Consider the following 27,220-nt stretch of genomic DNA (forward strand, 5'->3'; position numbering starts at 1 on the left):
TATATATGAATTCAAATAACAAGTTGATAATTTCCCAAACTTGAAGGGTTCTAAGTGGAACTAAGCCTAAAGAGGTATGGCGAAACATTAATCATGATAAATAATCGTTTCCCTATATTTACCCTTCTAAGTAAAAAATTCGCCGTCCACACCCTCGTATGCTTTTCAGAATTTAAGGATGAATATGGAAATACTTCTGCGACAATTTGTCCTCTTTTCATTATATAACATGAGTTCATACACTACAATTACAATCTAAGTACGCGTTTCTCTCTCTACTTTTCCTGTGAAACATCTTTAACAATGGCGGAAGATGCAGCAAGGAATGTACGTCAACTGTCGATGAAGGGAGAAATCGAGGAAGAGAAATGGGTGAAGCATTATTCTTCGAATCACCAGATACTGTTGGTTGGAGAAGGAGATTTCTCTTTTGCTCTGAGTTTGGCTATGTCTTTTGGCTCTGCTTCCAACATTGTCGCCACTTCTCTCGATTCTTATGGTAATGTATTCTTGCTGCTTTTATCATCTGTTAGATCGTAATTAGTCTCTAGGGTTTCCTGAATCAGCTTGATGTTTTTATTTAGTAGATAAGCTGCTGCTTTTTTCATGTAGTCTTGGGTGATGAAGGCTTGATAAATTTATATTTTCTCTTTCTAAGTTTATATAGAAAAGTACAACCATTTAAGAAAAAATATCATTTCTGTTGGTTCAGATCAGTTTATAAAAACAAATGATGCATTGTTTTGCTTTCTGAAATCAGATTTTGAACCCCCTTTGTATACCTTATATTCACAAAATCCCCCTGTTTTATATATAAAAACTAATTACGATAAATTATTTATTTTTGTTTTTCTTCTAAAACCCCATCAAACAATTTTCATAATATAATTGTCTATCATAATTTATTTGTTGATGTTAACTTTTATTAACTCTTTATGTATTATACAAAAACATATATGAGACTTAAATTTTCATTGTTAAATGAAGCATGTTTCGGTTACTTGAAAATAAGCATGTTTCGGTTACTTCCTATATAGCTCAGCTCGGTATATATTAATTTTATATATTATCTTATTAAACATTAAAATATCATATTTACCCAACTTAATTTCTAAATATCATATTATCCTTTATAAAGTTGAAAATATCATATTTTGCCCAAATCATTTTTTTTTTAATATCAGTTGACTATCATATTCTTTTTATAAATCTATGTTTAATGTAGTATTATCTTTATCATTTATAAACTTTCAAAATATCATATGTAAATAAATTAATATATCAACTAATTTTAATAAATCAAAAACTATAAATAATTAAATAATTAATTTATATTGATCAAACACACTTTTTGTTCAAATTATGGTCTTGATTCTCGATGCCACGAGTTGACAGTATTATTGTACTTATTGATTTTTTTTCCTCATAAGTTGCAAGACAATAATAATATCCGAGGACGTTTATTTGCCTTGGTTTGTGGTGTAATCAAAGTGGCATACTGGCATATGAAGCCAAGCGTCATATCCTAATAGTGTTATGTTATGTATATTTGCAAGCCTCATACCACCTTCAAGTTTATGTATATTTGCACAATCAACTAATACAATTGTCAAGATAGAACCCAATAGTATTAATTGAAATCAGAAAGATATACAATTGTGCTAATTGAAATCGGGAAGAAATCCCTTATGAGAATGATTTCTGTCGACTAATCATCAATAGTTTAGAGTGAATGTATTCAAATTTCATAGTTTTGTATTTATATTCATGACGTACTATAAACTTCACTCTATTTAGAGTTATAGATGTAATATCATTATCCACATATAGCCTTTCGAGATAATTAGTTTTATTAGGTTGGAAGGAGTGATGTCATATTTTATTATTTTGCCACACTGCTATATAGTTGCCACATCACCAAATTGTGGTTCCTTGCCACACACAAAAAATGTAATAATGAATAGAATAATAGGTAATATTCTCATTGATCAAATCGGAAGAATACAAGCATATATATATATATATATATATATATATATATATATATATATATACCAATAAAATAGGCCTATACCAACATATACACGGGCTACATACATACATAGTGGGTATGAGGGCGCAAAGTGGACAACTGCACATGACTCAGTTTTTTTATTATATATTTTTATTTAAAAATAACAACATATAATAATGATAAGGGACATTTTTTTTGTTCGTCCTGGACCTTTGAGTATATTTAATTTCTTAGGACCGGCCTTGATAGTGGGCTCAGAATATAAATATATACTAACATCCTCCCACAGTTTTTTCGGGAGGTGTAGGACGAACCTTTAAACTGGAACAAAAGTCAAGAAAAAGAGTTCATGGGAGCCCCTTGGTGAAAATATCTGCAGTGAGTTGAGGATGGGACATGACGAACTCGTATGTGGCCAAGAGCAACCTTTTTCACGAACGAAATGTATGTCGATCTCTATGTGTTTGGTCCGTTGATGTTGAACCGGGTTGGAAGACATGTAAACTGCACTAAAATTGTCACAATAAACTAAAGTTGCTCTATTAGTGGGACATCTGAGCTCTAGAAGAAGATTATGTAGCCATGATGTTTCTGCCATGACGTTAGCTACACCAAGATATTCTGCCTCCGCACGGTCAAGTTTTTGATCTGTTCCAATTGTCGCATCTTCTAAAATATCGATCCATGATTGTGCCAATACTAACACTTCTAGGGGTTCCCATCCTTTAGTCGTTGTCTTCTCTTTTCTTTTACTTGGTGTTCGAGTTGGTTGAGTTTCTTGAACGAATCTATGTTTGGAATCAGAAATGGGTGTTCTGGTTGTGATTGTGTTTGTTGAACAAACTCAGATTGAGACAAAAATCAAACAGATTAAAATATGGGTCGAGTTGTGGTTGTGTTTGTGAAAATGGTTGTGTTGGTCATTGTGGTTGTGAGATTTGTTGTGAATAATACGGAAACATACCACCATAGTGATAATACGGAGACGAATAAATCAGTTGATCATACAAAGGTCTTGGGGTTATGGTGTTTCTAGTGGATATTTTTTCGTTGATAGACTTTTTGGAAGAAGACATAGAGAGGTTCTGAGAAAAAAGATAATAAAATATAAGGAAATGTAAATGAGGTTTAATAAAAAAAATTTAATTTTGAAAAAATGACCGTTCAAACGGTCAAAACCTCCACAACCAATAAAAAAAGATGGTCATAATTAGCCACACTGCGGCCAAGACCGCACTCAAACCGCACCCAAGGAGCGGTGTTCCCCTGCCACGGTGGCGAAACCACGGTTAAATACCACACCACTCCCTCAAACCTTATGAACGCACAAAATAGGAATTGTTTATTTGAACAATTTGTGGCATAAAATGGCTTTAAACTATTTAGTAATTTATAACTTTGAATTTATTAAAAATTGATTAAAATAGTAAATTGGATAAAATGAGTTTACCTCATTAAATTCATAAAAATATTACATTACAGTCATACACACCCGATTATAGGGTGCATTTAGTAAAGCAATACAAGTAATAGTACCTTACTAAATGCTTACATATTAGTAGTTTTAATGTTATTAGTAATAATGTTTTGTTTTGATCCATAATTTATATGACGTAAGGGTCATCAATGCAGCCTGCAGGAACCATAATTTTTATTATACGATAACGAAAAAATTTATAGTTTATTATAAGGCCATCCGTTATACCCACCACATATATGGTATGTGGTGGGTGCCACATCAGCACCACGTTTCACTACCACTAATATGAGATACCTACCACTAACACACCACTCCATATCGTTATTTTTATTTTTATTTTAATTCAAAAATACAATAAAATTATATTTTTTAATTCAAAAATACATAAAATTACATTTTTTAACATACAATTCAATAAAAACATGTGTAACCAACAACAAAAAAAACTAAACTACATAATATAACTACAAATATTATTAATAAATTACAATGATTAAACATAAACAATACATAATTTAATTATTATTTCGTAAATAGGATTCATTGAACTGTTAAAAACAACATAAAACGAAAAGATTAAGTAACAAACAAAAAAGTGTACTAGTATGAAGTCCAACAATAAAAAACATAAAAAGGTAAGGGGCTAAGAATAAAGTTGAAATGAAAATTAAGTACAAAAGTAGACAACTAACACATAATACAAGGATCAAACTTGCAGTTGTTGATTTAATCTTCTCTTCATCCGCTTCTTAAACCCTCTTCGTCGACTTCTGTTGAATCACCGGAGAAAGGCAAAAATAATTTTCACAATACAGTATGGATCCTTGCCCTTTTGTGTGTCTTACAGTAGACAATCTTGCTCTCAAGATACCTGTAGCGTCGAAAGCTGCCAAAAAAACCAACAACCAATCACCTTCTTCATTTGATTTCGTCGTCGGGAGCATGGATGAGCACGACCACGCCCGACCACGAAACGTCGGGGTGGTGTGCACGAGACTTTCTCGTGGCCAGCTAGACCACGATTTGCTTCGTGGTATGTATCCCACAAGGTCTAAAAGTTATTCCATCCTTGTAATTAAGTTAGCAACCAAATTTTTTACCTACGTGGGATTGGGTTTGCACCCCAACACTTCGTTATTCAATCTATGTAATTTTCTTTCCTTAATCAATCTGAAAATAGATCGAATAACAAAGTTGGTTTTATGTGTTTCAATCTATTTTATGTTGTTGGTTTTATTATTTTCGATATATTTTTAGTGTTTATTGTAACACGTTTTAAAAATGTTGAAAAAAATTTAAAATATTACTAAAAACATTATAAAAAGAAAGTAAAAATGTTGCATAAACAGAACGTAGAAAGTGTAAAAACAAATGTACGAAAAGTTTGAAAATGTTGTAATTTTTTTTATAAAATGTTCAAAAATATTTAAACAAGTCTTAAATAACAAAAATGTTATTTAGTAAAAAAAAATTACTTTTGGGCGAATTTGTAAAAGAAATGTTTGAACAAGTAATATAATTTAAAGCTTGAACCAAAAATATAAAATTGTAAAATGACATGTGCTATAACCTAATATATCAAGTAAAAACAAACAAAATATCGTTTCTATTTTATGCAATAAAACCGTTTATTAGTGCTGAAAGCCATAAAAGCATCAATGTCCCTTCCCTTTAACCCGAACAACTAGATTAATTACAAGTCATCCCCTACCACCGAATCCTTTGACGGACACCAGAGAAGTTAGTTTTTCTCCTATCACATTGGTCGACTTGAACTTCCCTCTAGTCCTAGAATCACTACCTCTTTAAACCTCTGATGATAAAGTCGTAGGTGAAAGCGGGCCTTTCACCCATACTCTTTCAAAAATGGGGGAGCTTACTTATCCATTTCGAGATAGTTGCTAGCCAGTAGTGAGAAAAACCTTGCTTATCTATCTTTAGAAAGAGGATAGAGACAAAGATAACTAGATCAATGTCTTCCGTCTTCGTCTGCTAGAACCTTCAAGGAAGATGCAAAAGGCAGTACAGATGATAAGAGCATCTTTGCGTCTTCTCGTCTGGATCTATATAGGGGATCGAATACAATCTCCTCCTTTGCGTCAATTGAGGTGCGAGATCATTTCGGTTGAGTGAGAGTGGATTTCTTCACAGTCTTGAATATCTTCGGTATGATGGTGAGAAGAGTTTGACGGAAGTCAATATACCACCGAAGCATATCCGAAAAAATCTTCTTATTAGCTTCACTTTTTGACTACACATGTGAATGATGTCAAGAATGTGCTCCATACAAGTAATGGAGAACAAGTGTTTATCATCAAGAGCGAATAAGCACTTTTGGCCTTCGGCTCTGGTGAACATGATTGTGTGATACTTTGCGTCGATCTTACCGATTCACATCTTGTTGACGTCGCCTGCCTTCCCAATTGGTTTGATTGTAGGCTTCTTCCTTAAGGTAGAAGCGATCTCTTGATCCATCTTGGAAACTTCAAGAATATAACACACCAACATTCATTTGATGTGATTGATGATAGGCTCATACTGCTCTTGATCAGTCAACAAAATGTTGTTCAGGAGGATCCAGTCATGTGGGTTTAAGTTCGGCAGATCAGCAAGAGAGATCATCTGAACCGAGCTGTCAAAGCGTCGGGTCACCTTGAACTTCACATTTATAAAACTCCATACTGAAGTTAGTTTCAATACCTTGACCGATGTGATCTTTTGTGCGCTCCAGGTCAAGTATTGTGGTTGAGAGAATGCGAGATAGTATCCAATTAATTCTCGGTCAACCTTCGGGTCAGGAGAGGGGATAGCAACGATTGGCTCAAAGCAATGAAATATGAACGCCTTTCAGGTGATAGGCATGTCGAACTGAGAGTCTTTCGAATTTTCACGATCAAACGAGATGACCGGTTCGAGCCAATGAGTGCTAGGAGACTTGATTGCTTCTTTTAAGAGTTTCTCCAACGACCACAAATGAAATAGAGTTTTTCTACGTTCCAATGTGTCACGAGCTTCTTTTCATTTTCTTTGCCTCTCTTCTTCTTCTCTTGCGATGCGAAGCTTTACATCACGCTCTCGGTCATTTTGCTTTCTTTTGAGAGCATCTTCTTTGGTTTCTTCTTCATCACTATCACCAATTATCTTTTTGCCTTTGTCCTTCACACTAGAACCCGAAGCTTCATTAACCTTCGGTTCAGTGGTGACTTTCGGTTGTGAAAAAATTTGTTTTGGAGGTTGTTGTGGTTGACCCTGACCTGCTTCTCCCCCTTGTTTTGGAGGGACAACAATCTCTGGAACTGTAACGCCCGTAGATCAGAGCTAGTCAATTTAGAGACGATAAGCATCAAAAATGAATTTTTGATAGAAGATTATTTAGAATAAATAATCTTAACAAGTTGTAGTGGTCGTGACAAGGATTCCAGATATATAAAGAATGCCGAAATCCGAGTTATAACGAAGAAGTTATGATCTGTCGAAGTTTCGCGACAGATCCGGTACGACACTGCATGACGTAGATAGTGAATTTACGATAGATCAATTTTTAGCCTTAGCGATCTAAACAAAAGTCGTAAAATACGTTAAACCGAGAGTGTGCATAAAAAGAACGTCTAAATCTGACTTCGTATGAGGAAGTTATGATTTTTCTAAGTTTCAGCTTAGCAATATGCAGCCCAAAGTTCGAATATAAGATCGAGAGATTTCTAGCCGAGACAATCTAAATGAGAATCGAAGATCTCGTCGATAGTAGTTCAATGGTAAAAAGACAGACAAAAATGGAGGTAAGATAAAGGAGTTATGAATTAATAACGGAGTTTTCCTGTCCCGGCCTACTAAAAATAATCTAATAAAATTAAAGTCAAAATTAGCTAATGGAGTCAAAATGAAAGTTGTAGAGCATAATCTCACCTAAGTGTGGATATAAAGAACGTCGAAAACGGAGCTCGTATGCGAGAGATATGAATTTCTGAAGTTTAGGGCACAAACTACCACCACTGTCAGAGTTCACGACGTGAACACGGTGTTCATGACGTGAACAGGTGATGAACACATTCCATAGCAAGTGGACTGATGACGAACGCCATGACCTATGCAAGACCGAGTTCACGATGTGAATTCAGGATTTCAGCCCTATAAATAGAAATCGAAGGGCAGCCGATTTAGGTTGCTAATTCCTTCACTCTCTCACTCCTTATACCCTCTCTAGCCGTCTTAAAGTACGCCCGAAGCCCCGGTATCATCCCGAAACCCGAAGCAAGTCCCGAATCCCCAAAGATCCCGAGAGAAAGATTTTTCAAGCCGAAGCTCTGCCCCACGAGAAGTTCGGTTTTCTGAGAAAACATCCTGGTTTCATCGAAGGATATTACTTTAAGAGCCGTAGTGTTGTCTGATCATCGTCTTATCATGTGAGTGTATAGTCACTTTCATCTTACACATAGATATGAAGTATTTTATAAAATATGTGTTGTGTGTGTGTGTGTGTGTATATATATATATATATATATATACATATTGTTTGTTTGTTTATTAAGATAGATCAGTCATACCCGATCCGAAAATATGGATTAGGTAAGGAGGTAAATTTTAGATCCGGGAGTACGAATTATGTATTTTTGAACTATGTGTCACACCCCAAAACCGGAACGGCGGAAACGTTTTGGGGTGGATGACGTCATGTCAAGTATCACAACATATGCAGTATAGTAATCAAAGTACAACAACCATTGCATTAATAGTAATAGTTTTACATAAGTTACATTTCATAGAGAGACATCAAAGTAATACAAGTAATAATATAGGTGCAACTTGGTACTAGGCTGTCTCCACAAAAGCTCCTGGGATGTACCTGTCTATTGCTGACCTGAGAATACAAGTTATTTTGAAAGCGAGTATCAGCATTTTTATAAATGCTGGTGAGTTCATAAGTATTTAGTGTCATTTATGTAAGTAAGCCTTTTATTCAAAATAACTTTATGAAAGTAGTAGTTTAGAATCAACGGTGTATTAGAGTCATTTCCAGAAAATCCTATATTTTTTAAATAAAAGAAGTCTTCTACCAAGACTCGACATAGTTATGTTTTAAAGGGTAATTTTCCCTGAAATACTATCATTACCAAAATACAGTATTTGATTTTAAAGAAAGTAGGAGAATATCACTAGTAAAAGTACTAAGGGAAAATAACATATGCCTCAGCAGAAAATACTGCTGACTAAGGCAAAGAAATCGTAGACTCCAGGAGAGTATCAACTGAATGATACGCCTGGCTCAGTCAAACAAAAGGAAACACAGACCCCAGACGGTATCAAATGTACGATACGGCTAGCAAGGTCTAAAACAAAGAAACACAGACCCCAGACAGTATCAAATGAACGATACAGCTGATGGGTTTTAGCCATAAGAACATCCTATGTGCTCATACAAACCCTAATGCTTGGATCTAGGTTTCTCTATTGTACATGCAATTCATCCAAGTCTCTAAACCCTAGATCTAGCATATGATAATCAATATTGACATAATAGTAGGTTTAAGATATTACCTTGATTGTTATGTAGCAATAACAATCTCAAATCCTCCTTATAATGACTGTAGAAAGCTTAGAGTCACAAATGTCACTCATCTAATGGTTCACAAACACCAAGAGCAAGAGGATGAAGAAGAGAAGAGAAGGAGGCTCTTAAAAACGTGTGGAAACCCTAAGGAATTACTTGCCCACGTTTTTGGTGCTCTTGGGATCTTTAAATAGTGAGGCTATTAGGGTTATCTAATAAGGAAACCTTAATTTGGATGCTTAAGCCCTAAGCAACACATGGACTCCTTCCTTTAAGGACCTAGGATGATTTCTAATGGGTTTCCCCATAGAATTCGTCCACCCCTTTAATATGGAGTCCATTAGCTCAATATTCAACTATCATACAATTGACAGTTCTAGTCCCTTAAGTTTAATTAATGTCTTTTAGTCACAAACTTAATTCTTATTAATTCTTGACTAATATTAATTAAACAATATGATTTCTCCTTTAATATATTATTCTCATAATATATTAATAAATCATAATTAATCCTTTCTCTCCATAATTCATCCTATCAAGTTGCTTTGGTGAAGGCAACCCAAAAGGACCATGCACCATCGGGTCAAGTACATACCAAAATAGTTATGGACTAAGACACCAATCCAACAGTCTCCCACTTGGATAAGTCCAATAACTATTCTGCGTATGACTTCAGATCCTGATCTGCAATCGTAGCTTTCCAAAGCCGCTGTCAACTCTGATCTTATCATATACGCGTGTCCTTTAGATAAGGGATCATATATTCCTCCATTCTAGATATCGTATAGACTGAGACATGGATCTAAATCATTCTCTCTGTCTATGTGCTGTTTCCCGAATTCAGATTTATGACGACTGACAACAGACTACAATTTGAACACATCAAATTAGTCCCGGCTTGGCCAAGCGCTTAGGTTCCATCACTAAATTATCGAGGGGCCCACAAATATCGCTTTTATCCTACTTTGGATAAAAGGAATGGATAAACTCTGACTCAATGCTCGCTTGCACTCACTCGCCAAATCACACACAACAATATCTTTTATAACACCAAGTTACTGGTGCGTTTACATATTATCAATGTGCAACCGACTCGTAAGATACAACTCACACATCTCGGTTTCAAGAATATAAGATGTTATCGTCTCACCAATCACTCGTGATGAAATTCATGAAGTGATCCAAGTGAGCGTGGGTTTAATCCAATGCTCAAATCATATTCATAAGCACTCATGAACGTTGCAGCAAACATTTGCTTATGTCTAATGCTCTTTAGACAATCCACACACCAATTCACGACAGTCTTCATTCATACTTACTTCCAACATATGAACGACTGTGGCTCGTTCGAATAATTTGACTATTCTTAACCAATTAAATTATTCAGGAAGTCAAAACATTCAAGGTGAAACACAAGGATAATACTAATCCCATATGGCCTCAAATCTTTGAGTATAAATAAAACACCTTTTATTTATCACCATATTGATTACTCATTATTTGTCGTTTCGGGTAATCAACTTCTTACTTGAATTATTACCACACTTGTCCCATGCTCTTAGCATGCACATAATGTTTACCTATGGTTCTTACTTTGTGAAATAGATCAAATGAGCACATTACCAATCATACTCATTTCACAACTCCTAATCCTTTCTACAAGTGAAAGAATATCAAATTCTTGCCACTTATAGAATATGCTAGATTCTAACATTTTATGCAATGATCCTTTCGTAATATCACTGCACTAAAGTCACAAGGACTATTGCCAATGAAATTACAAAGTCCTCTATCGGAGATTGTTACAAGACAATTCCATAGATGTGATGTCTCTCACTCAAGGTACATTCCTTTGAACATCCTTTTGCATAAAAGTTTCTAATCTAGACATAGATTCTCAATATCTAACTCCCAATATGGGAACCTTTCCATACTTACCATATGAAAACTCATTCTTAATAGAATCTTATCTATTCATAATAATGTCGATATGGTCTATCCAATACTATACTTCCAACTACTCACAAGCGACCAATCCTCGGCGAACTTTGGATTGTCCTTTGATAGTTGTTTAATTATCTTAGTCAAAACCGATTCTTGTCATTTTCCCTCTAAATGCGCTAGACATTTGGAGAATTTCAGAATGGTCAAATATTATAGCATTTACAATCGATCCTATACCTGAAGCGTATGGGACACGATGCATAATGTCTTACATAAAGATTTGATACTTTATCAATCTTCTGCCATGATATTTTATGTGCTACGTTCTAACATTTCGAACTATGAAGAGGAATGTCGTAATCATAATCGAAATTTAAGAACACACTATGTATCTTTGAATAAAAATATTAACATTCCACAACCTAAGCCTTTAGTTTTGAAATGAAGCATAATATTCTCTCCCTTAATTATAGCAAAACAACTTTACATCCTTACTACTTTGCAAAGTATGACTCTTGTTTTCTATAATTAATATTGCTAACTTGCAATACTTGCCTTAATAATTATACAATCATAACATTTATGCTCCCACTATCATGATGATTATTATAAACATAACACTTATGCTCCCACTAGCTTTGACATGTATTCAGAAACCAACTTAACTTCCAGAAAACAATACTTATTGAATTTATTAAGTTCATGTTTCTAATACCTAATGCTTTGATAATCCTTTATCTAAGCTTATACACCTTTCCTTAAGATAGCTCATATATGTGTCTAAACAATTAAGACTAATTGCCAAATCTCATAATTCGAATCATGGAAAGGGATATCGTAACCATAATCGAATTCGAGAATCCAATTATCACAATCACTATCTTCTTAAAATCTCTTTTAGTGAAAGTATTTCCTCACAGTCATTTTCATGAAGGAGGAATCTTATGACACTTAGATTTTAATGGTGTATGTGTTCCTATTCATGTGAATTTGTCAAAACCAAAGTTTACGACAAATTCAAACTCATATGGACCGAACTTTCTCAATCTTGATTTCTTGCCTTATCGTAACACGGCTGCCCACCATGTCTTCCAAGTAGTCAAGTAGTTCACCCTTTCCTATCAATGTAATTTTCATTGATCAAGGTGCTTGCCTTTTATGCGTTCAAATGAGAACTCATAGAGCTCACATGCATAATTAACTCAATTGGAACGACACAGAAACAAGATAGTGTCAACACGATAGGTTGTAAACCTCAACTCGTGTGCTTGTGATGATCAATAAGGTTTATTCTTCATTAGTTCTTGAAACTTTTCAAGACCATTAAGACTCCCACTGACTCCTTGACATATGAGATTCTTTTGTCAATGAACATTTCTTGACAAACAAATATTCAAGAGTTAGTGTAGTTTTTATCAAGACAAAACATTTCATAAAATTGGTCCTAGTTGGTCTTTTTCTTATCCAAGACATCACAAGTTTCCAATTTCAAATGTACGAAAATAAGAATATCCTTTTTCCAAATTCTACACTTGATGAATGTTATAAACCTTCTTGAGACTTGTCACTCAATGTCATAATCTTAACTCTAAGACTTGTTTTTGGAACGAAGTATGATTGACTTCTTGATTTAACCATTTCTTCAATTCCCGATTCCTCTTTCTTAGACATACAATTGCACAAAGATTCATTTAGAGGATCAATTGAGATATGGTTCTTAATCATTAAGACCTATCATAAAACATAAAGGGTACTCTCCTTTCTTCTTAGAATAGAGAAACTTTTATCTTTCTGCCTATTTGATTCTTCTTATTCGTTCTGCTATTGATTTAAACTCTTTCAATCTATTCAGAATTACACTTAATCTTATAAGTATAATCATATTTACTAAACCTTTAGTAAATCATGACGAATATCTTTGTTACTATCGTGGTGGACTTGATCAACACACAACTTTGTGTACTCGATCTCCTAGTCCTTCACTTGACACTTTGTCAACGAATTAGTCTAATTTCAAAATATGGAATTTCTCATTCATCGTGAAACCAAGTTGCATGATTCCAAGTTTCTGTCCAATTGAAACTTGGGCGATGAGAAACTCTCCCTATTTGGTAAATTCTTGACATTTCCACAATTATCATAATTAAGAATCACATCCACTCATTGTAGAAATATACGAACATCAATTTTTCATAATGATTTCATTGCAAGGAAATTAAGTAAATAAATAAATGAGTCAAACTAAAATTTATTTTATTCATAAAAGCAGCGGAAAACATTTGTCCTTACAATACAATGCAAAATCAACTGAAAAACTATGTAGCCAAAAAGAAAAATTCCTAACAACTCTATCATAACTTCCTAAGCTCAAAATCTAATCTTCAAATCCATGCGATCGAGATCCATTTCTTTGTGATTAGATTTATCTTGCTTTTCCATCAAGCTTCCTGTCTTTTCACTGATCCTGCAAAACATTCAAATGCAATCTTATCACATCATGTATTAAGAATCAACGAATAGGAACTTAATGGAGTTAGATAGTGGATTTTACCTGAAGCACAACCATACTCTTAGACTTTCCCATCTTCTGGACTCTTCAGGCTCTTAGGACAGACTTGTATCCAACGCCCTTTCTCTTGGCAGCAAACGCAGGTCGGTTCTCCTAGAACGTCCTCGGAAGCATGGTTGGTTGATTTTCCCAACAAATATGCTCTATTGCTTTGCCAAATCATTTCTGATTCAGCAGCAATGAGCATGTAAGTTAGGTCAATTAGGTTTTCGTCATGATCAATCATATAATACTTTCTTTTGAACTCATTATATGATTCGGGAAGTGACTGCAGAACCCAGTTCACAGCCAACTTATCCGGGAATGACGCACCCCACATTATCAACCTATCGATGTGTGATTTCATTCCTAGAACGTGGGCACACACGGGTTTACCACACACGCTCCACCGAACTATGACAAACATTGAATCACCCTTTGCTACCTTTGCTTAGAACCATTTAGTGTGCCGGTTAACCACACACGCTCCACTAATGTCTTCGCAAGGGCACAAAGTGTAATTTCATGGAATTGCATCAATTCACTTTTTCCTAAAGTAACTAAGATTGAGAATTTTATGAAAACATTTAGTTACTTTTATACTTCATTATACTTATAATGGAAGGTTTCTGTCCTATCCTACCCGTTCGGATAACGACCCTCCACTAGTCAAGAGTGCGGTGGGTAAGAGTGGATACCCATTCAATCGCCATTTTATAGGCAATTTCCTTAAACACCCCTTATAGACCAGCTTCGTGAATGAGGCCTACTAACGGTAAGACTGACTTTTACTTATACATATATATATATATATATATATATATATATATATATATATAATGTTAGACTTTTAATGTTATATATAGTATAGGGTGTATTTTACACTTTTAAAATAGTAGGTGGTCTAACTTAATAATTATACTTTTAATTTAATTAAATTGTACACCAAAACTTTATGGATTTACTAAATCTGTTTTAATTATACACTTTAATTAAATAATAAAACCATAAGGGTGTGATTTGAACTTTTCAAAACAATACTAGGGTTTTAGAATTTAACATTCCTAAATTAAACTTTTAATCAACTTTTAAATTCCAAAACTTGAGGGCAAGTTTTGAAACATTTCAAAACATTAGAGTTTAGAATTTAAATATTTCAAAATCAAACCTTTTAATCAAAATTTAAATTCCAAAACTTGAGGGCAAGTTTTGAAACCTTTTTCAAAACATTAGGGTTTCAACTATTTAAATTTCAAAACAAAACTTTTGAGTTCAAATTTAAACTATAAAACCTAAAGGGGAAAAATTGAAACTTTTCATAACACAAGGATCAAATAACAAATAATATAAATTAAACAATTTATTTTATCATTATCTATATTTGACCTAATTTCAATTTCTTGCAAAGTAAGTTACCCAATTAATACAAATAATCAAACTTTATCATATAAGGAAGTTATTATCCAATCAATTGGTAATTATCTTTTGTTTAATCAAGGATATACTCATAAATATGTATAAAATCGGATTTTAATGACTTAAATCAGATAAGTCAAGTATCCATGAGTAAAATAGCAAGAAAAACCCGAAAATAGCTCCATCTGATGCTCGAACTCGCCGAGTACCACACTGTACTCGCCGAGTTGAGGCCTACTCGCTGAGTTCATCAGGCAGGAAGCCAAAATTTCGATTTTGAAACTTGAACAAACATACAAGGCATCAATACAATAGAAACCAATCAAGGCTCTGATACCATTGATGGGTTTTAGCCATAAGAACATCCTATGTGCTCATACAAACCCTAATGCTTGGATTCTCTATTGTACATGCAATTCATCCAAGTCTCTAAACCTTAGATCTAGCATATGATAATCAATATTAACATAATAGTGGGTTTAATATATTACCTTGATTGTTATGTAGCAATAACAATCTCAAATCCTCCTTGTAATGACTTTAGAAAGCTTAGAGTCACAAATGTCACTCCGCTAATAGTTCACAAACACCAAGAGCAAGAGGATGAAGAAGAGAAGAGAAGGAGGCTCTTAAAAACGTGTGGAAACCCTAAGGAATTACTTGCCCACGTTTTTGGTGCTCTAGGGATCTTTAAATAGTGAGGCTATTAGGGTTATCTAACAAGGAAACCCTAATTTGGATGCTTAAGCCCTAAGCAACACATGGACTCCTTCCTTTAAGGACCTAGGACGATTTCTAATGGGTTTCCCCATAGAATTCGTCCACCCCTTTAATATGGAGTCCATTAGCTCAATATTCAACTATCATACAATTGACAGTTCTAGTCCCTTAAGTTTAATTAATGTCTTTTAGTCACAAACTTAATTCTTATTAATTCTTGACTAATATTAATTAAACAATATGATTTCTCCTTTAATATATTATTCTCATAATATATTAATAAATCATAATTAATCCATTCTCTCCATAATTCATCCTATCAAGTTGCTTTGGTGAAGGCAACCCAAAAGGACCATGCACCATCGGGTCAAGTACATACCAAAATAGTTATGGACTTAGACACCAATCCAACAACAGCTAGCAAGGTCTAAATCAAAGAGTGATCCTAAGAGTGTTGTTTCAGAAATACAGTGTTAATTCTCGTTACCTTAAGGCCATAAATTATAAGGTAAACATGGAGATACTCGTAACCATACTAATTGACACTAGAGTACTTGACGCCCTGCAAGCGTCGGAATAAATGTGACATTTGTCACCCCTTGGCTTGGTAGGTCGTGGACTGTAGCTAGCAGTCAGGGTGCAGGAGTGTCAGTCCCGTATAGATCTATACACACAATGCCTGCTCTCCCTACAGGAGAATCTGGTTACCAACTCGACAACGGGGAGATCCGTGTCTTGAAGATGCATCTCGGATTCTGAATTTCTATTAGAGGCACTGGAGAAATGGTATAGACTTGCGTGTGAACTGACTCCTGTGGAATTCTCGTACTAGAAAGAGTGAATAGAGCTTCCTAACTATTCCTATAATAGTTACTAGTGTCTCTGATCTATGAGTGACGAGTGGGAGGATGCCCTTGCTACCCAAGGGAGCATGAACTGGCCGATGTAAACCTTTATGTCTATACATGTATACATGATATATAATTAATGTTTAAACGACCTTCGGATGGATATCCGATACCCACCAGACCACATCCCAACGAGGAAAAGGAAATAGGGCGAACTGGCCTTCTTAAGTCCTTTAAACATTATTTATATAACTATACAAGTACAGGCATGCATTTAACAACGTAGAAGCATTTAACGAAGTAGAAGCGTTTAATGAAGTATAAGTATTTAACGAAGCAGAAGTATAGAACCATAGATGAAAACTTTAACGAAAACTTTGGAAAACCTTTACACTTAAGAAAATTGTGACTTGTTACCCTTTTGTAAAATAAGCTTGAAGACCTTTGGAAATCCTTTGAAAACCTTTCATAAACAAGTTTTGAATGTAATTTTGATAAAACAATATAGGTAGAGAAAACCTTTGTTTAAAATACTGCTGTAACTGGTTTCGAAATAAAACATACAACACGAGAGATAATTTGAGAAAAGATTTAAACAAGTAAAAACGTTTTGGAAAACCATTTATAATATCATACTTGGTAAAGCAGCTAACAGTGTAATAAATCCTTGTGCATGCGGTTTATCAATCAAATATGATTGATATGATAACTAGCAAGTTTTAACTTGTATCCCCCCCCATAAAAGCATGTAAAAACATTTAAAAGGTTAATTCAGGGGTATGAACTCACCTGTTGTAAGTGGATCGAACGAAAGTGCCGGTTGGGTGCTCGGTGTCAAGTAAAGACTTGAACACACTTAGTGACCTATTAACATTTGATGACATATGTTTACATACAATTAATAAATATAATACTAATTAAACATGTATACGCATCCTAAAGTGCGGAAAACACTTTGGTTAAGTGCTAGGGGTGTCCCGGGTAACATCTAAGGGAGTGTATGGCCTAGTTAGGGAGTTTACTCTTCAAGAGTAAACTCTTTATAGAGTTTACGGCCCTAAGACCATATCCCCATGATTTTACAGCTGTAAACTCATGGGTGGTGTGTTCTAGGATGCTTCAAGGTCTTATATCTCTCATAGAATTAGGCTAGGTCCAAATATAAGGCATATGAAGGGGTTTAAGGCTCTAAATGGACCATTTGAGGAGTTTATGGCCCTAAACAAGGAGTTTACAGCCGTAAGCTCTTATAGGTTCATTCCTATGGTGTATTAAGGTCTTAAATGGTAGAGAATAAATTTCTATGCATTTTTCCAAGCCATATAGGGGAGTTAGGGCATCATTTGGCCTATTTAGGGGAGTTTACGGCCCATGGACCAATTCTTGGGGGGTTTACGGCCGTAAACTCCTATGTCCATAGTTTCTTTAATGTTTAAAGCCCCTACTTCAATTGTGGTTGATTCTAGACATTTTCCTAGGCCATAGGAGGTGTTTAAGGGCAATTCTAACACCTTAAAGGGTGTTCACGACCTATGAAGAGGGGTTTACGGTCCAAGAGTGTTCTTGGGATGTAAACTCATGTTTACTCTCCAAAATGCAAGTTTTTGGTGTTCTAAGCTTGAAGGTGTAAGTCCACAAGTCATATCTAAGCCCTAGGGGTAGTTTAGAGGGGTTTTGGGGCTTCAAAACCCCACTTATGGGTGTTCACGGTCCAAGAGTGTTCTTGGGCTGTAAACACATGAATTTGCCCCTATTTGATGTCTTAAACACGAATTTGCATGTTAACTAAGCTACACAACAAGTTAGGATAGATTACTTACTAGTTTGGGGCTCGGAATGGGCGTTTTTGGCTCGAAAACAAGTTGTAGAGAGAGAGTGTAGAGAGAGGGTGAAAAGGTTTCTATGGAGTCCACTCCCCTTTATATAGGGGTTGAGCTTGTGGCTCAGTGGAAATCTACCCAATACTGACGTTAAACGGGGCTTTTGGTCGCACCCGATTAAATGGTCGTATTTTGACTTGGTTGAAACTAAAACTTTTCAAGGGAATATTGAGGGTGTTTCTAATTTGTTTCAACCCTTAATAAGTCATTATAAAAGTCCCAAATTAATTAACCAATCCAAAAGGTTAACTGACAGTTTAATAAGACGATGCTTATTAACGGAAGGAGGGGTTAAAATGACGAAATAAATTTCAGGTTGTCACACTATGTGTTCATCCGATAAGGTATCATGTGCATACTCCCTTTCATGGACAAGATTTTAATACAAATATTGATTAAAGTATTAAATATCTATGAATGTGAAATATTTGTTATTGCCCGAAATATGTGTTAGATATATATTTGATGATATATAACGTGCGAATCAATTATGGTTCAATATGTGTTAAGATGTGTATATATGATATTATTACTTAAGACTCCGTGTTAAGTATACACTAGTTAGCGTTGCCTAAACAAAGATAATATCGAAAATTGATTATAAGCATTGTAGGTTTGCCTAGTGATGGGTTAAGACTTAAAAAGGGATGTTTATTGTTTTAGGTGTTCCTACGTACAAAAGTACATTTTATGTACGAAGTCCTTTTCAAAGCCCTGTGTCTTAGGTGTTGCTTGTGTCGGGGTATTATTATGTTCTCGGGTACGAGTCCTATGCATACCAGGGTACTATAATGTGCCAGAAGTACTATCATGTACCAAGTCTTTTTGACACTATTGTGTGTCGGTTATGGGAGCGTACGGGAGTACTCTATTAGTATTTCCCCATAATTTTTATTTTGAAAGAGCTTAGGAGTCATCGTTTCTTTTATGAAGTGATCGGACGAGCTTCATATGCCAGCGTTTTCTTTCACGAAGTAATTGAGGGAACTTCGTAGACTGCCTAATAAAGTGTGTCAGTAATAGACCACTACTAGGTATGTCTGGTGTTATATTGCTCATATGTGAGTCGGGGGGTAAAATACCTCACGATATTCAGACCACTGCTAGGAAAAGTTCGATGTTGGATAGGGTGAGTCTGGGGGTGAAATACCTCACAATATTCGGACCATGGCTAGGCATTGTTATCTAGATAACTACCCCTGACTTAATTGTCTTGTGGTTCTTTCTTTTACAAACGAAAGTTCATGGTGAAACTTATTCCATTCCACTCATTTGATGTCTTTATTGATCCTCGTTTGCTGTCAGGGAATTTCCGAAGCAGCTTCGTCAGTTAGTTATGCATATCGATTCCTTAGGCTAGATCTCGTAAGATCATTGTATAGGGTCAATATGTGGGGATCGATGGGATGGGATAGATTGTTTTAGAAATATTATATATATATATATATATATATATATATATATATATATATATATATATGTGAATAATAATAGGGGTCTTGCAAGATTTAGATATACATTGTTATCACATTGTTTGAGCTAGGTGTTCATTAAGTATTTTCAAACGGAGTGTTTACCAAGTATTTTGATTTAAGTGTTCAATAGTTGTAATCTAAATATCCTGGCAACTGCGCCTAAAGGATTATATTAGCAGCTATAGATTTAGTGCCTTATAGATGTACGTTGGAAGCTATGGATTTAGTGCCTTATTGATGTATGTTGAGAGTATGGATTTAGTATTGTATAGATGAATATTGGTAGCTATGGAACTAGTGCCTGTTGTTTAAACCCTGGTGGCGATGTACTTCGTACCTATTTGACATAAATTACAGAGGGAAGCAATGTTGTCACTCCGATGGTTGCCATATTTGACATAAACTGCTAGGGAAACCCGAAGCAATGTTGTCCCCCGATTGAAAAATCCTTAGACTAGGTCCCTTATAAATAGATACTTTAGGGACGTAAAGTGAGGAATATGGGAACGGGTAATCACCTTAGGAGAATCCTTAGGAATGAATGAATGGAGGATAGATGATTATTAAGATCTTTAAAAATAAAGAAGATAATGGGATGGGAAAATTTGGTTAGTTGTTTGATGTTTAAACATTATAAATTTACTTATTGTGGGTTGAAAACCCTATATGCTTACTAGGCTCCCAAGCCTGACCCACTCAGTTTTCTTTGTATCATAGGTAGTGGCGCAAGAGCATAAGTTGGTTGAAATGACGAGAGATTTTAAATTATAGGCCAGTATATGTAAATAGATGTTGTAAGGCTTATAATATTATGTTTATGCTTTTGATCTGTATCGAACATGACATCCTAAGGTTTTATAGTGAAAAATACATTTCTTTAAGAAATGCTTTGATAAATTCTTATCACATTTTGTTTTGGGAACAAATTACGCAACTCTTTTAAATCAAAGGATTTCTTTGATTTTATTTTAAAAGCATAAATTAAATCGGTCTTTTCTGGCCGTGAAAATGGGGATGTCATAAGAACACCTTCAATACGGCTCAACATGTCAAGAGCTGGTCTCAGCTTCTTAGCCAAGTTGTAACATCCTGAATTCGGGTATGTTAATTTAATTATTTATTTATTGTTTTATTGAGGAACTCGATGAGTTGATGCCTCAACTCGTCGAGTAGAGTATGATCTATTGGCGCATTTTCGTGAACGGACTCGACGAGTTGGAACCCGACTTGCCGAGTCGGTGCTGATTAGGAAAACCCTAATCCTCGGGTTTGGGAGCCTATTTAAAGACCTTTATGGCCTTCATTTGCAGCCACCTTGTTCCAGAGAAACCCTAGAGAGCCGAGATAGTGAGTTTGAGGGCAAGAGGAGGCTATTTCTTCATCTTTTGTGTGGTTTTGCTTGAAGGAAGATAGGAGCACAAATCTAGAGTGTGAAGGGGACTGGATCTGAGCTAATCATCTCGTGATATCATCTTTGGAGGTATAATCCTTTCCGTTTTGTGTTATATTTCTTGGACTTCTTCATTTTAGGGTTTTTACCCTCATTTTATGAAAGATCTAGTGAGTATGAGGTCCTCTTTGGGATTATGACATCAGATCTGGACCATGAGAGGTCCCTAGAGTCATTACCTTCTAGCTTTTTGCAAGAAAATAAGCAATTGGAGACTAGGTTGCCATTTCTAGTGTTATTTCTCCATTTGAGGCTTGTTTTGGGTTGCATGCACGTAAAGGTTGCACCTTTATGTGACTTTTGAGTGTTTAAGGGTTAGATCTATGATTTGGCTAAGCAGATATGACCTCAGGAGGTTGTATGAGCAAGTACTTGGAGGAAACTCGCCGAGTCCATATCTAGACTCGATGAGTTGGACCGGGTTGCCCTGGGGTCTGACTCCAGTGGTGACCCGGAGAGTTGAGGGGTGACTCAGTGAGTCGAGTGAGGCGTAGAAAGGGAAGAGTCTGTGTGGATGATGGGACTCGTCGAGTCGTCGTATGCACTCGACGAGTCTGGTCAAAATGGACAGTTGAATTTTGGGTTGACTTTTAGGGTTTGTCAATAAATGGGCCTCGGGCCTGTAGAGGGGTGGAATGGTCTTTTACCCTTCCAGGGATTTGCATGAGAGAATATCCAAAATATGAAGAGACATTTATTTAATGAAATTTATTATTGTGACTAGGCGGAGACTAGGGCAGTATTCTGATATCGAGATTTTACTGAGATTCCCGAGGTGAGTCTTCTCACTATACTTTACCTAGAGTGGTAATCAAAGCTATGTGACAGTGTATCTTGTATGCTGTTTATGTGTTGTGATTCTATGTGATATGTGATATGCATGATTCAGAGTTTACAGAGTTAGGACCAGTGGGTCCACAAAGTTATGGGACTAAGAGGGTCCCACAGAGATATTCGACTAGAGGGTCATCAGAGTTACAACCTTGAGTGGCTGATATGTGTTTATGTAGTATTTTGGGGAACTCACTAAGCAATTATGCTTACAGAGTTTTGTGTATGTGTTTCAGGTAATAGTGATGATCGCGGAAAGGTGTCGGCATGATCTGTACACACTCATGGAGCTTTTGTTTTATATGATTATAACATATGTTTTTCTATGATGACAGTGGATACACTATGTTTATTATTATTTTATGAATGAAAGTATGTTTTAAAACTGTGAAAAATTATTTGAAAATTTGGGTGTTACACAAGTGCCTTCGAACGGTGAGAGTAAGAATCAAATCATGTGCTTCCAGGAGATTGGAGAGAAGAGAGTGCACATCACCAACACAACTTTTGATAACGGATATCTCAAACTTGAGGTCATCAATTTCCTTGTTCCCCTGATTGAGCTTCAAGGCCTAAGTCTTAAGCTTTGTGGTTTTTAAGACGAGATCATCCATGACTTTGTTTTCCAAGGCAAGATCAACCTGGAGTTTGGTAAGACGGGCATGGATCGATGTTTGAAGCTTGGTGTGGTCCGACTTGATGCTTTGGCGTGCTTCTTTAAAGTGCTTCTTCTCAGCTTGAAGCGATTTGGTGGGATTGTCAACAGAGGCATTAACAGTTTCGACGTTGTTTCGAGCAGCCGCCTGAAGAGAATCTAGAAAGACATTAGCATCAGAAATTAGTTTTTCGATGTTTTCGGTCTCTTTCTTGCAATATTTTTTTGATTCTTCAACAACGATGGTTGCTTTATGGCAAGAGTAGGTGGAATCTTCAACGGCTTTGGCAGCTTTAGAAATAGAGGAGTCATGTTCCTTGACAAAAGTTGCCAACATAGCTTTGATAGCAGTCTCTGAGTAAGTCTCGCTTGGAGTGGAAGAGGAAGAGGAAAGAAACTTTTCAAGCTTCTCTTTATGAGCCTTTAAATGTCATTTCGTTACAGGGGCATCATCATCATCATCGCTCTGAACTCTATAGGGGCTATAGAAGAAAGAATCAAACTCAACATCCGCTCTGCTGAGAACGGTGTCAAATTCGTTTGAGTTAGGTGGAGAAAGCAGTTTAGAGGTAATGGGGGTTTCGGTTCCTGAAGTAGGTACCCCCGTATCAGATTCGTTGACACGAACTTGAGGTTCAGTTGGAGTTGTGGTGGTGGTGGTAATTTCGGTGAATAAGGGGGTTGGTATTGGTATAGAAGTTGGAGTTGGAGTGGAGATTGTAGGAGGGCATGGAGCAATTGTGATAGGAACAGAGTGAGTAGGAGAGGAAGGAGGTGAGGTTCGGTTACCCTGATGAGCCGGTGAAGGTGGAGGTGAAGCTCCTCGGAGCGAACCCTCATCTTGAGAATCTTCACTATTACTTGACTCTTGTTCGGGTATATGATCAGAGGGAACATATTCTGAATCACTTGAAGACTGAACCTTTGGCTTGTGCGCCTTCTTCTTAAGCTTTCGCTTCTTAGGAGCGGAAGGAGCTTCTTGTTCTGACTTTCGCTTTTTAGGTATAGCAACTTTAGATGATGGTCCTTCCTTCTCGCCCTTTCGTTGATCAACCTTCTTCCCTCGTTTCGCTGGCTTATCAGCAGCATCCAACGATCTGTACATTTCAAGGGTTAGCTATCTCGGTCCCGTAGGAGGGATCTTCTTGTATTCTTGGGTAACCTTGCTTTCCCAAGAAACACATTGATACATCGACTCAGGGATTGAACTAATAAATGAATACTTGGTTGGGTCGGCTACGATGATTTTCGTCGTGTGAAATATGGCAATTGAGGACAGTGAAGAGTCTGTCATTATCAGAATGTGAAACTTCTCCATTGCCCATTGAGTAATAATGGTCCAAAACCTGCCACATGAAATTTTGTAATGTCGAGAAGCCGAATTTAGGCTTTGTACCAGTTGAATCCAAAGAATAGACCCATAGTCCATGTTGATTCCATAGTAAAGACCATTGAGAATGGTCATAAATGACTTGCTTGCCCTATCTGACCCTGCAACCCTTTCTGATAAGCCCTTGAAGAGAAGGGTAAATAAACCATTCCTTTATGGAGGAAGACATGACTTCTTGAATTTGGTCACAGTAGAAAGAAGGTCATTGTACCCCATATCATAAAACATGGTGAAAAGCTGAGTCGTGGTGATCGAATCGGAGTTCGTCATGGAGTCGTTGACGACAATCCCTAGCAACGAACAAAACCTAGCCTTTGAAATCGAAGACTTCAGATTGAAAATCTCAAAGAAAATCCTAACCTTGACTTTATAGTATATCGTCGTTGAATAGACTTGAGAAAGAAGAGACATCGGGACAGACTCCACCTTGGTTAAAGCGATCACAGGTGGTGAATATTTGAGGCATTCAACCATCTGTAGCATGTAATGATCGTACTAAAAAGGAGAGAGTTCGATGATGAGGTTTCGATTGGGCTTTATAGTGAGTAGCGACGACTGTGCGCTTTAATCTTGAATGGATGATGAGTCTGCCATTGATGAAGCTTGTAGAAGAAGATGAACAATAAGAAGAGTGATCGCCAGTGAATGCTCAAGCGGATTTTGGAAGTGGTAAAGAAGTAAAAGCGATGTGAAAGATCCTTTTATACGATTTCCATGAGAGAGAAAAATCCGGAGTGATGATTGCTCGATCCTCTGAAGCGATGTCTGAAAAAGCGCGATTTGACAACTGTTTCCCCCAATAGTGTGTCAGGCGGCGTGATCTTAGGTAGCCATTTCGAATTCGCGCGCCCTTTTTCAACCTTATCCTTTCACCTTCTCTTTAATTTTGAAACGGTTTAAATTCCCGTTGAAATGTTGACTCACCCTTTCGCTTCATACATATTAAATAGCCTTCACTCCCAACATAATGTACCAGCACAACATATTGAACCGAACTGTATATCTGAGAAATAGCCATTAATACCACGATCAAGACTTGTGGAAAATCATAAAGATCTTCGTGCAAGAGTGTGCCAAAGAAAAAGAAATAATACAAATTATTTGTGGGAAATAAGTGATGTCAATTAAGACACGAAACAATGGATCCCGGGCACGAATCTCTTCCTTCAAAGTCAAGAGAGACTTAGAAGTGTTTGTGTGGTTACCCATTAAAATACAATCACATGCTTATTAAGAAGCATTGAAATGCATCTTTTTAGTATAAGGCTATTAGGGTGGCTTTCGCTTGAACCACACTACAGAGCTTGATATAAGACCGAAAGTGGGATGAAGTACTTGTGAGACCAATGTAGCCTATAAAACAAGTAGGTTTTAACATTTTTCAGTGACTTGGTGATATTGTAGAAATCTCAAAAACAAAAATAAAGTGGATCTTTTGGGTAGAAAAGTCTTGGTGTAAGACAATTTCATAAAGATCGCACAAAAAATAAAAAGAGATTTCTTGGTACCTCCCACTAAAGTGGTTTTGTTAATACTTGGGTGAAAACTAGAATGTTTGATTGTTCACCATCAATTCATTGTAGGTGTTGGATTTTGGGTTTCACATAGCACGTGGTGAAACGAAACTAAGATCATTAACGCAAATGTTGTGTAACTGTAACCCTCAGTGGTAAATTCTAAGAGTCTCAAGGGTTACAAGCATGAAATGAAATATGATGGAGAAAGGTGTTGAGGTGGTTAAAGAACCGAAAGTACCTTTGTTATTCGAAAAGACCAAACACATAACTCTTGACTCAATGTGAGAAGAGTAAGGTAGCTCGTGACTTAAGTGATTTTATCAGCCTGATTAGGAAGAATCGATTTGTATATATCGAATCAGTAAGGCTTCACTTGAAGTCTTCTAGGCTTTGGACGAAATACTGCAACATGCTTCTAGGGACACGTAGCTAGTGCAAAGAAAGAGAGTTATACCGACTCCAACTCCATCATGTGAAGTTGTCTATGAGCCTTTTAGTGCAGAGAAGTTAAAAATAAAACTAAGCACACAAAAAAATATTTTTGGATTTTCTGAATTTTATGAAAAGAAATAAAAACAGAAAAGAAAATATTTTTGGATTTTATGAATTTTTCTGAAAAGAAATAAAACAGAAAAGAAAATATTTTTGGATTTTATGAAAAGAAATGAAAAACATAAAATTAATTGAGAAAAGATATACATGATGTACAAAATATACAACCGAAATTTCACCTTAGAAGTGATGAAGAGAAATGGACCGAGCGTTCGGTTCATTTCGGTTCCCAAAAAATCTGGAACCAAAATAGACTGAACGTTCGCTCTATTTCACTTGTCTAATTTTAATGAGGCGAAAGTGGTTTTTGGTACTGATTCAGCTTCCATCATTCCCAATCCTTGGAGTATTTTATTGAAACTTGCTTCTGCTAAGGCTTTCGTGAAAATGTCAGCTAATTGATTAGTGGATCGAACAACGTGGATTTCAACGTTACTATCTTCTACGTGATCCTTGATGAAGTTGTATCTCAGTGCTATATGTTTCGTTTTGGAGTGTTGCACTAGGTTGTGACATATCCTAATAGCGCTTTCTGAGTTACAATAGAGGGGAATTTTCTTCATGTTTAGGCTATAGTCTCTAAGTTGACTTTGTATCCATATGACTTGTGAAGTGCAAGACACTGCAGCGATGTATTCAACTTCGGCCGTAGAAAGAGACACACACATTTGTTTCTTGGATTGCTAGCTAATGAGTTTTCCATCAAGGAATTGACACCCGCCAGTTGTGCTCTTTCGGTCTAGACCGCATCCTCCAAGATCGGCATCTGAGAATGCTTGAACAAAAAACCCAGATTTCGCTGGGTACCAAAGGCCGAGAGACAAGGTTCGTTTCAAATACATGAATATATTTTTCACAGCTTGGATGTGAGGTTCTCGTGGATTAGCTTGGAACCTGGCACAATAACATACAGAAAACATAAAATCTGGTCTACTAGATGTTAGATACATTA

Source organism: Lactuca serriola, chromosome 7 (assembly GCF_051521515.1).
Source record: "Lactuca serriola cultivar US96UC23 chromosome 7, Lser_US96UC23_V15, whole genome shotgun sequence".
In the NCBI taxonomy this organism is placed as follows: domain Eukaryota; kingdom Viridiplantae; phylum Streptophyta; class Magnoliopsida; order Asterales; family Asteraceae; genus Lactuca; species Lactuca serriola.